The sequence below is a fragment of the Sinohyriopsis cumingii genome, chromosome 15 (genome assembly GCF_028554795.1).
Source record: "Sinohyriopsis cumingii isolate HCF-2022 chromosome 15, ASM2855479v2, whole genome shotgun sequence".
Lineage (NCBI taxonomy): Eukaryota > Metazoa > Mollusca > Bivalvia > Unionida > Unionidae > Sinohyriopsis > Sinohyriopsis cumingii.
Window position 1 is genome coordinate 4631260 of NC_142975.1, and position 10413 is coordinate 4641672.

The 10413-nt window shown below is 38.0% G+C and overlaps 2 non-coding genes across 2 annotated transcripts; both read left to right on the forward strand.

Moving 5' to 3' along the window:
• The first annotated feature begins 3401 nt into the window (after positions 1 to 3401).
• Trnam-cau (transfer RNA methionine (anticodon CAU)) lies at positions 3402 to 3491 on the forward strand. Its single transcript is given in 2 exon segments — positions 3402 to 3438; positions 3456 to 3491. It is a non-coding gene; the product is annotated as a tRNA-Met (tRNA).
• A 3427-nt stretch (positions 3492 to 6918) lies between these two features.
• On the forward strand, positions 6919 to 7008 carry Trnam-cau (transfer RNA methionine (anticodon CAU)). The gene is given in 2 exon segments: positions 6919 to 6955; positions 6973 to 7008. It is a non-coding gene; the product is annotated as a tRNA-Met (tRNA).
• The last annotated feature ends 3405 nt before the right edge of the window (positions 7009 to 10413 follow it).

Sequence of the window (10413 nt, forward strand, 5' to 3'; positions counted from 1 at the left end):
GATATTTTGTCTCCTTAGCTCGAATTATTACCTTTTATCCTTTGTGGTTATTCTATTTAATTCCACCAATTATACTCACATTAGAGTGAAAACGCCAAATGTATATATCAAATGTAACGACCAAGTTTGAAGGATGGTGTGCCTCAAACTGATGGGAAACTATCATTACCTATTCAAACAGATCCCACTTGAAAGCACAATGGACACTCTACACCGTTCCAGTGGCCTAATGTTTAGGGCGTCCGTTGTGGATGCGGGAGGTCATGGGTTTGATCCCCAGCCTAGTCCTATCAGAGACTTACAAAATTGATACTGACAACTGCCTCTCTAGGTGCTCAGCATTAAGAAGTTAGTGATAGAACTGGTTGGCCTGGTCTCAGGATAATGGGACTGGGTGGGACATCATGCTACGTGTCTGCGACATGATGCCCCAGTGCTAGGCATCACTATAAACTGCCACACTGCAGACAACGTACCTATATGATTGAAAAATTGTTAAAGCTACGTTAAAAATCCAAATCAAACAAAAACACACTCTCTCTCTCTCTCTCTCTCTCTCTCTCTCTCTCTCTCCTGTAAAGACAGAAAAGGTACATGCACGTGATACTTGAGTACAGTATCAAACTTGACTATTTTAAAAACAACTTGCAACAAAGAAAGGCAAATATTGTTCTATCCGTCGAGCATAAGTTACAGGGAAGATGACACTTTTGCATTTGGTAATGGTCAATTGAAGTCTGTATTGATCTGTGGAAGTCTGTATTCATAAACATGAAACGGGGACCAAAGGATATAATACAATTACACGTTTGTTACATAAATATAATCTTCTTCCCATGCGTATATTAGGACAAAAATCTGTCGGTCTCGATCCCGCCAACTTTCTGCTCTTACATTAATAAATATATTCACTGTCTGGTGTCAGATATAACATTTGCAAATAATATTTGTTAAAACATATCTATTCGTTACTTCAGTTTGAATATGTGTGCTCGCTACCTAAATTCTCAAAGACAAAGACTTATGATCTGGAGTAATTTAATCATCATACCGTATCATGACATCGATCTCCTGAAAAACTGTAAGCATAGAACAGGGAGTATAGGTTTATAACCCACTTTGAAAACGATTGTACATTCATCAGTTTCTTAGTCTGCCAGCGACCATTATCGTGCTTTAATAGAAGACACATTTGCCGATAGATGATACATTTTCAAACCGCCTAGCAAAACTCTACGTTCATTGACATAGTTTGAACAACGCTTCGAACTTTTGTCTGTCATCTTTGAGGGCCATCAGGAACCCCATCTAAGCCAGTTCACTCACACACAGCAAATATGGTGGATTTGTGTGTCGTCGACGTGCTGCTACCCATCAAAAGGAAACCTTTCGGATACGCCTAAGTAGGGAACGTGTCGTCATTCAATGGAAATGGTTCATCTGCGAGTAGGACTATGTGGAATGTATTTGGCCCGGAGTGGATGAAAGCAAGTTATAACCCAAACCAACATTTTTCCAGTTTATAATATCATCATTCTTATCAACTGCATTAATACATACATATTAGGGTCAAGTCAAGCAGCTCAATGCACCCGACCCTAAAAGATATATACAACAATGTAGCCATCATTTGAAAACAACCGGGAAAGAAATAATAACTACTATAATATACGTTAACTAATTCGATTCAAATACAATTTCAATAAATATAATTCGCAACAAAATACCGTTTGCATAGCAAAGGCTAAAAAACGAACGTGCCGCACTGTAATCAATATAGAAAGCGTCGTACCTCGGTGCATATCAGTCTTCCTACTGGTGACGTCACGATAAATCAGCCATTGGTGTTAGCACACTCAATTAGGTTTGACCTACTTCCAATTGGAGGGCGCCCATCAGGGCCCGAGGTCATAAACATAATAACGCGTAACAATATCTAGATTTCCAAACGAGTATATTTTGGAAAACATTTCCTCATGGGCAAGATCCATTGTTTCATCAATCGGAATAGGATTCACTATCACAATATTAAAGTAAGAACCTGATTCACCTAAATTACGCTGATTTGACGACGTCTATATGTCCTTTCTAAAGAAGGAGTTCTGTCTTCAACAGGAATCCAGAGAAAGTGTTCCGAACATTATACATGTGTTAGTAGTAGTAGTAGGAGTAGCAGTAGTAGTGTTAGTGGTAGTAGTAGTACTAGTATTAATGGTATTTGTATGAGTTAATGTTACACGAGGAATGGTTTTCTCTTTCCAATCACATACAATTCAACAAACTCCATGCCATCATGTAATGAAAGCATTTTGTGGTTTATTTTCTACAGAGAAAATTATAATGCATATTTGTCGCTTTCAGTTACCGATCCGTGAATAGAAAAGTTTTAACACATGATATGATCAGTGTTCTAACGATATTTTTCGAACATTGACTGGGGAGACCTGTATAATATTTAACTCCAAAATATTTGTTTGAAATTGTTTTCATTGACTGAATGGATGTATCGATATGTATTCATCAGCCCACAAGGACGGTTCATGGGTCAACTGTTATTTCTTGTTATACTCATGTATTGTCCTTGAGAGCCAGATTTATTATTCGACTGATTATTGGTGACCTTCGCTAGCACAGTTTCGCAAATTGCATCAATGTTGCATAGCCTCAATCAGAGTTGACAATCCTCCAATGTGACCATTGATTCAATACACATGAGGGCCAATCTCACAATCGCCTTTCTATAGAAAGACTTCTTACTTGTCCTATGTTCAGACCACATGATAGATGATTCTCTTTCAACTTTTCTTGGAATATGCTCGTTTGCATGGCAGTCCTTCAACACAGTTAACGTCTCCATCCGGAAAGCGCTAAAATGAAACGCAGCTAGTTCAGTCACAGTTCCTGCCTTTGAACATTTAGTAAATTAAAAAATATTTTTATGTAGCTTAAATTCCTCACCTACGAGTTGAAAATGAAAACTCACAGTGAATCGTGTTTGATAAGTCTTAATGTTTATAAAGTAGAAACGTACGCTCCCAATGGCATTATAACCTTCGCGATAATGATAATTTTGTACAATCATAAACACTAAATTTAAATAATATCACCCACCCCTCAACAGTGGGAGGCTATTTTCTTGTAACAACTAGTATTGCCATCCATTTAGAATTTATAGAGGTATCAGAATACCGATAAGATGAACTTACCTATAAGTTAATGTAGTTGACCATCATGGATGTTTAGAACACGTTTTATGACTAGTTATAGTGTTCTCTACCATGTTCTACATCTGCGCCTCGGGGTAAATCATTTGCTCTTTTGACATATGCTGGTGCGCATGCTTTCTGAAGAATGCTTTTAGTTTCTCCTGAAGATATAATCTCTCATGGAAAATGTATATAGCCTCGGTAGCGCAGCAGGTAGCGCGTCAGTCTCATAATCAATCGTAGAGAGCAATCTGAAGGTCGTGAGTTCGATCCTCACCCGGGGCAGATATTTTGTCTCCTTAGCTCGAATTATTACCTTTTATCCTTTGTGGTTATTCTATTTAATTCCACCAATTATACTCACATTAGAGTGAAAACGCCAAATGTATATATCAAATGTAACGACCAAGTTTGAAGGATGGTGTGCCTCAAACTGATGGGAAACTATCATTACCTATTCAAACAGATCCCACTTGAAAGCACAATGGACACTCTACACCGTTCCAGTGGCCTAATGTTTAGGGCGTCCGTTGTGGATGCGGGAGGTCATGGGTTTGATCCCCAGCCTAGTCCTATCAGAGACTTACAAAATTGATACTGACAACTGCCTCTCTAGGTGCTCAGCATTAAGAAGTTAGTGATAGAACTGGTTGGCCTGGTCTCAGGATAATGGGACTGGGTGGGACATCATGCTACGTGTCTGCGACATGATGCCCCAGTGCTAGGCATCACTATAAACTGCCACACTGCAGACAACGTACCTATATGATTGAAAAATTGTTAAAGCTACGTTAAAAATCCAAATCAAACAAAAACACTCTCTCTCTCTCTCTCTCTCTCTCTCTCTCTCTCTCTCTCTCTCTCTCTCTCTCTCTCTCTCTCTCCTGTAAAGACAGAAAAGGTACATGCACGTGATACTTGAGTACAGTATCAAACTTGACTATTTTAAAAACAACTTGCAACAAAGAAAGGCAAATATTGTTCTATCCGTCGAGCATAAGTTACAGGGAAGATGACACTTTTGCATTTGGTAATGGTCAATTGAAGTCTGTATTGATCTGTGGAAGTCTGTATTCATAAACATGAAACGGGGACCAAAGGATATAATACAATTACACGTTTGTTACATAAATATAATCTTCTTCCCATGCGTATATTAGGACAAAAATCTGTCGGTCTCGATCCCGCCAACTTTCTGCTCTTACATTAATAAATATATTCACTGTCTGGTGTCAGATATAACATTTGCAAATAATATTTGTTAAAACATATCTATTCGTTACTTCAGTTTGAATATGTGTGCTCGCTACCTAAATTCTCAAAGACAAAGACTTATGATCTGGAGTAATTTAATCATCATACCGTATCATGACATCGATCTCCTGAAAAACTGTAAGCATAGAACAGGGAGTATAGGTTTATAACCCACTTTGAAAACGATTGTACATTCATCAGTTTCTTAGTCTGCCAGCGACCATTATCGTGCTTTAATAGAAGACACATTTGCCGATAGATGATACATTTTCAAACCGCCTAGCAAAACTCTACGTTCATTGACATAGTTTGAACAACGCTTCGAACTTTTGTCTGTCATCTTTGAGGGCCATCAGGAACCCCATCTAAGCCAGTTCACTCACACACAGCAAATATGGTGGATTTGTGTGTCGTCGACGTGCTGCTACCCATCAAAAGGAAACCTTTCGGATACGCCTAAGTAGGGAACGTGTCGTCATTCAATGGAAATGGTTCATCTGCGAGTAGGACTATGTGGAATGTATTTGGCCCGGAGTGGATGAAAGCAAGTTATAACCCAAACCAACATTTTTCCAGTTTACAATATCATCATTCTTATCAACTGCATTAATACATACATATTAGGGTCAAGTCAAGCAGCTCAATGCACCCGACCCTAAAAGATATATACAACAATGTAGCCATCATTTGAAAACAACCGGGAAAGAAATAATAACTACTATAATATACGTTAACTAATTCGATTCAAATACAATTTCAATAAATATAATTCGCAACAAAATACCGTTTGCATAGCAAAGGCTAAAAAACGAACGTGCCGCACTGTAATCAATATAGAAAGCGTCGTACCTCGGTGCATATCAGTCTTCCTACTGGTGACGTCACGATAAATCAGCCATTGGTGTTAGCACACTCAATTAGGTTTGACCTACTTCCAATTGGAGGGCGCCCATCAGGGCCCGAGGTCATAAACATAATAACGCGTAACAATATCTAGATTTCCAAACGAGTATATTTTGGAAAACATTTCCTCATGGGCAAGATCCATTGTTTCATCAATCGGAATAGGATTCACTATCACAATATTAAAGTAAGAACCTGATTCACCTAAATTACGCTGATTTGACGACGTCTATATGTCCTTTCTAAAGAAGGAGTTCTGTCTTCAACAGGAATCCAGAGAAAGTGTTCCGAACATTATACATGTGTTAGTAGTAGTAGTAGGAGTAGCAGTAGTAGTGTTAGTGGTAGTAGTAGTACTAGTATTAATGGTATTTGTATGAGTTAATGTTACACGAGGAATGGTTTTCTCTTTCCAATCACATACAATTCAACAAACTCCATGCCATCATGTAATGAAAGCATTTTGTGGTTTATTTTCTACAGAGAAAATTATAATGCATATTTGTCGCTTTCAGTTACCGATCCGTGAATAGAAAAGTTTTAACACATGATATGATCAGTGTTCTAACGATATTTTTCGAACATTGACTGGGGAGACCTGTATAATATTTAACTCCAAAATATTTGTTTGAAATTGTTTTCATTGACTGAATGGATGTATCGATATGTATTCATCAGCCCACAAGGACGGTTCATGGGTCAACTGTTATTTCTTGTTATACTCATGTATTGTCCTTGAGAGCCAGATTTATTATTCGACTGATTATTGGTGACCTTCGCTAGCACAGTTTCGCAAATTGCATCAATGTTGCATAGCCTCAATCAGAGTTGACAATCCTCCAATGTGACCATTGATTCAATACACATGAAGGCCAATCTCACAATCGCCTTTCTATAGAAAGACTTCTTACTTGTCCTATGTTCAGACCACATGATAGATGATTCTCTTTCAACTTTTCTTGGAATATGCTCGTTTGCATGGCAGTCCTTCAACACAGTTAACGTCTCCATCCGGAAAGCGCTAAAATGAAACGCAGCTAGTTCAGTCACAGTTCCTGCCTTTGAACATTTAGTAAATTAAAAAATATTTTTATGTAGCTTAAATTCCTCACCTACGAGTTGAAAATGAAAACTCACAGTGAATCGTGTTTGATAAGTCTTAATGTTTATAAAGTAGAAACGTACGCTCCCAATGGCATTATAACCTTCGCGATAATGATAATTTTGTACAATCATAAACACTAAATTTAAATAATATCACCCACCCCTCAACAGTGGGAGGCTATTTTCTTGTAACAACTAGTATTGCCATCCATTTAGAATTTATAGAGGTATCAGAATACCGATAAGATGAACTTACCTATAAGTTAATGTAGTTGACCATCATGGATGTTTAGAACACGTTTTATGACTAGTTATAGTGTTCTCTACCATGTTCTACATCTGCGCCTCGGGGTAAATCATTTGCTCTTTTGACATATGCTGGTGCGCATGCTTTCTGAAGAATGCTTTTAGTTTCTCCTGAAGATATAATCTCTCATGGAAAATGTATATAGCCTCGGTAGCGCAGCAGGTAGCGCGTCAGTCTCATAATCAATCGTAGAGAGCAATCTGAAGGTCGTGAGTTCGATCCTCACCCGGGGCAGATATTTTGTCTCCTTAGCTCGAATTATTACCTTTTATCCTTTGTGGTTATTCTATTTAATTCCACCAATTATACTCACATTAGAGTGAAAACGCCAAATGTATATATCAAATGTAACGACCAAGTTTGAAGGATGGTGTGCCTCAAACTGATGGGAAACTATCATTACCTATTCAAACAGATCCCACTTGAAAGCACAATGGACACTCTACACCGTTCCAGTGGCCTAATGTTTAGGGCGTCCGTTGTGGATGCGGGAGGTCATGGGTTTGATCCCCAGCCTAGTCCTATCAGAGACTTACAAAATTGATACTGACAACTGCCTCTCTAGGTGCTCAGCATTAAGAAGTTAGTGATAGAACTGGTTGGCCTGGTCTCAGGATAATGGGACTGGGTGGGACATCATGCTACGTGTCTGCGACATGATGCCCCAGTGCTAGGCATCACTATAAACTGCCACACTGCAGACAACGTACCTATATGATTGAAAAATTGTTAAAGCTACGTTAAAAATCCAAATCAAACAAAAACACTCTCTCTCTCTCTCTCTCTCTCTCTCTCTCTCTCTCTCTCTCTCCTGTAAAGACAGAAAAGGTACATGCACGTGATACTTGAGTACAGTATCAAACTTGACTATTTTAAAAACAACTTGCAACAAAGAAAGGCAAATATTGTTCTATCCGTCGAGCATAAGTTACAGGGAAGATGACACTTTTGCATTTGGTAATGGTCAATTGAAGTCTGTATTGATCTGTGGAAGTCTGTATTCATAAACATGAAACGGGGACCAAAGGATATAATACAATTACACGTTTGTTACATAAATATAATCTTCTTCCCATGCGTATATTAGGACAAAAATCTGTCGGTCTCGATCCCGCCAACTTTCTGCTCTTACATTAATAAATATATTCACTGTCTGGTGTCAGATATAACATTTGCAAATAATATTTGTTAAAACATATCTATTCGTTACTTCAGTTTGAATATGTGTGCTCGCTACCTAAATTCTCAAAGACAAAGACTTATGATCTGGAGTAATTTAATCATCATACCGTATCATGACATCGATCTCCTGAAAAACTGTAAGCATAGAACAGGGAGTATAGGTTTATAACCCACTTTGAAAACGATTGTACATTCATCAGTTTCTTAGTCTGCCAGCGACCATTATCGTGCTTTAATAGAAGACACATTTGCCGATAGATGATACATTTTCAAACCGCCTAGCAAAACTCTACGTTCATTGACATAGTTTGAACAACGCTTCGAACTTTTGTCTGTCATCTTTGAGGGCCATCAGGAACCCCATCTAAGCCAGTTCACTCACACACAGCAAATATGGTGGATTTGTGTGTCGTCGACGTGCTGCTACCCATCAAAAGGAAACCTTTCGGATACGCCTAAGTAGGGAACGTGTCGTCATTCAATGGAAATGGTTCATCTGCGAGTAGGACTATGTGGAATGTATTTGGCCCGGAGTGGATGAAAGCAAGTTATAACCCAAACCAACATTTTTCCAGTTTACAATATCATCATTCTTATCAACTGCATTAATACATACATATTAGGGTCAAGTCAAGCAGCTCAATGCACCCGACCCTAAAAGATATATACAACAATGTAGCCATCATTTGAAAACAACCGGGAAAGAAATAATAACTACTATAATATACGTTAACTAATTCGATTCAAATACAATTTCAATAAATATAATTCGCAGCAAAATACCGTTTGCATAGCAAAGGCTAAAAAACGAACGTGCCGCACTGTAATCAATATAGAAAGCGTCGTACCTCGGTGCATATCAGTCTTCCTACTGGTGACGTCACGATAAATCAGCCATTGGTGTTAGCACACTCAATTAGGTTTGACCTACTTCCAATTGGAGGGCGCCCATCAGGGCCCGAGGTCATAAACATAATAACGCGTAACAATATCTAGATTTCCAAACGAGTATATTTTGGAAAACATTTCCTCATGGGCAAGATCCATTGTTTCATCAATCGGAATAGGATTCACTATCACAATATTAAAGTAAGAACCTGATTCACCTAAATTACGCTGATTTGACGACGTCTATATGTCCTTTCTAAAGAAGGAGTTCTGTCTTCAACAGGAATCCAGAGAAAGTGTTCCGAACATTATACATGTGTTAGTAGTAGTAGTAGGAGTAGCAGTAGTAGTGTTAGTGGTAGTAGTAGTACTAGTATTAATGGTATTTGTATGAGTTAATGTTACACGAGGAATGGTTTTCTCTTTCCAATCACATACAATTCAACAAACTCCATGCCATCATGTAATGAAAGCATTTTGTGGTTTATTTTCTACAGAGAAAATTATAATGCATATTTGTCGCTTTCAGTTACCGATCCGTGAATAGAAAAGTTTTAACACATGATATGATCAGTGTTCTAACGATATTTTTCGAACATTGACTGGGGAGACCTGTATAATATTTAACTCCAAAATATTTGTTTGAAATTGTTTTCATTGACTGAATGGATGTATCGATATGTATTCATCAGCCCACAAGGACGGTTCATGGGTCAACTGTTATTTCTTGTTATACTCATGTATTGTCCTTGAGAGCCAGATTTATTATTCGACTGATTATTGGTGACCTTCGCTAGCACAGTTTCGCAAATTGCATCAATGTTGCATAGCCTCAATCAGAGTTGACAATCCTCCAATGTGACCATTGATTCAATACACATGAGGGCCAATCTCACAATCGCCTTTCTATAGAAAGACTTCTTACTTGTCCTATGTTCAGACCACATGATAGATGATTCTCTTTCAACTTTTCTTGGAATATGCTCGTTTGCATGGCAGTCCTTCAACACAGTTAACGTCTCCATCCGGAAAGCGCTAAAATGAAACGCAGCTAGTTCAGTCACAGTTCCTGCCTTTGAACATTTAGTAAATTAAAAAATATTTTTATGTAGCTTAAATTCCTCACCTACGAGTTGAAAATGAAAACTCACAGTGAATCGTGTTTGATAAGTCTTAATGTTTATAAAGTAGAAACGTACGCTCCCAATGGCATTATAACCTTCGCGATAATGATAATTTTGTACAATCATAAACACTAAATTTAAATAATATCACCCACCCCTCAACAGTGGGAGGCTATTTTCTTGTAACAACTAGTATTGCCATCCATTTAGAATTTATAGAGGTATCAGAATACCGATAAGATGAACTTACCTATAAGTTAATGTAGTTGACCATCATGGATGTTTAGAACACGTTTTATGACTAGTTATAGTGTTCTCTACCATGTTCTACATCTGCGCCTCGGGGTAAATCATTTGCTCTTTTGACATATGCTGGTACGCATGCTTTCTGAAGAATGCTTTTAGTTTCTCCTGAAGATATAATCTCTCATGGAAAATGTATATA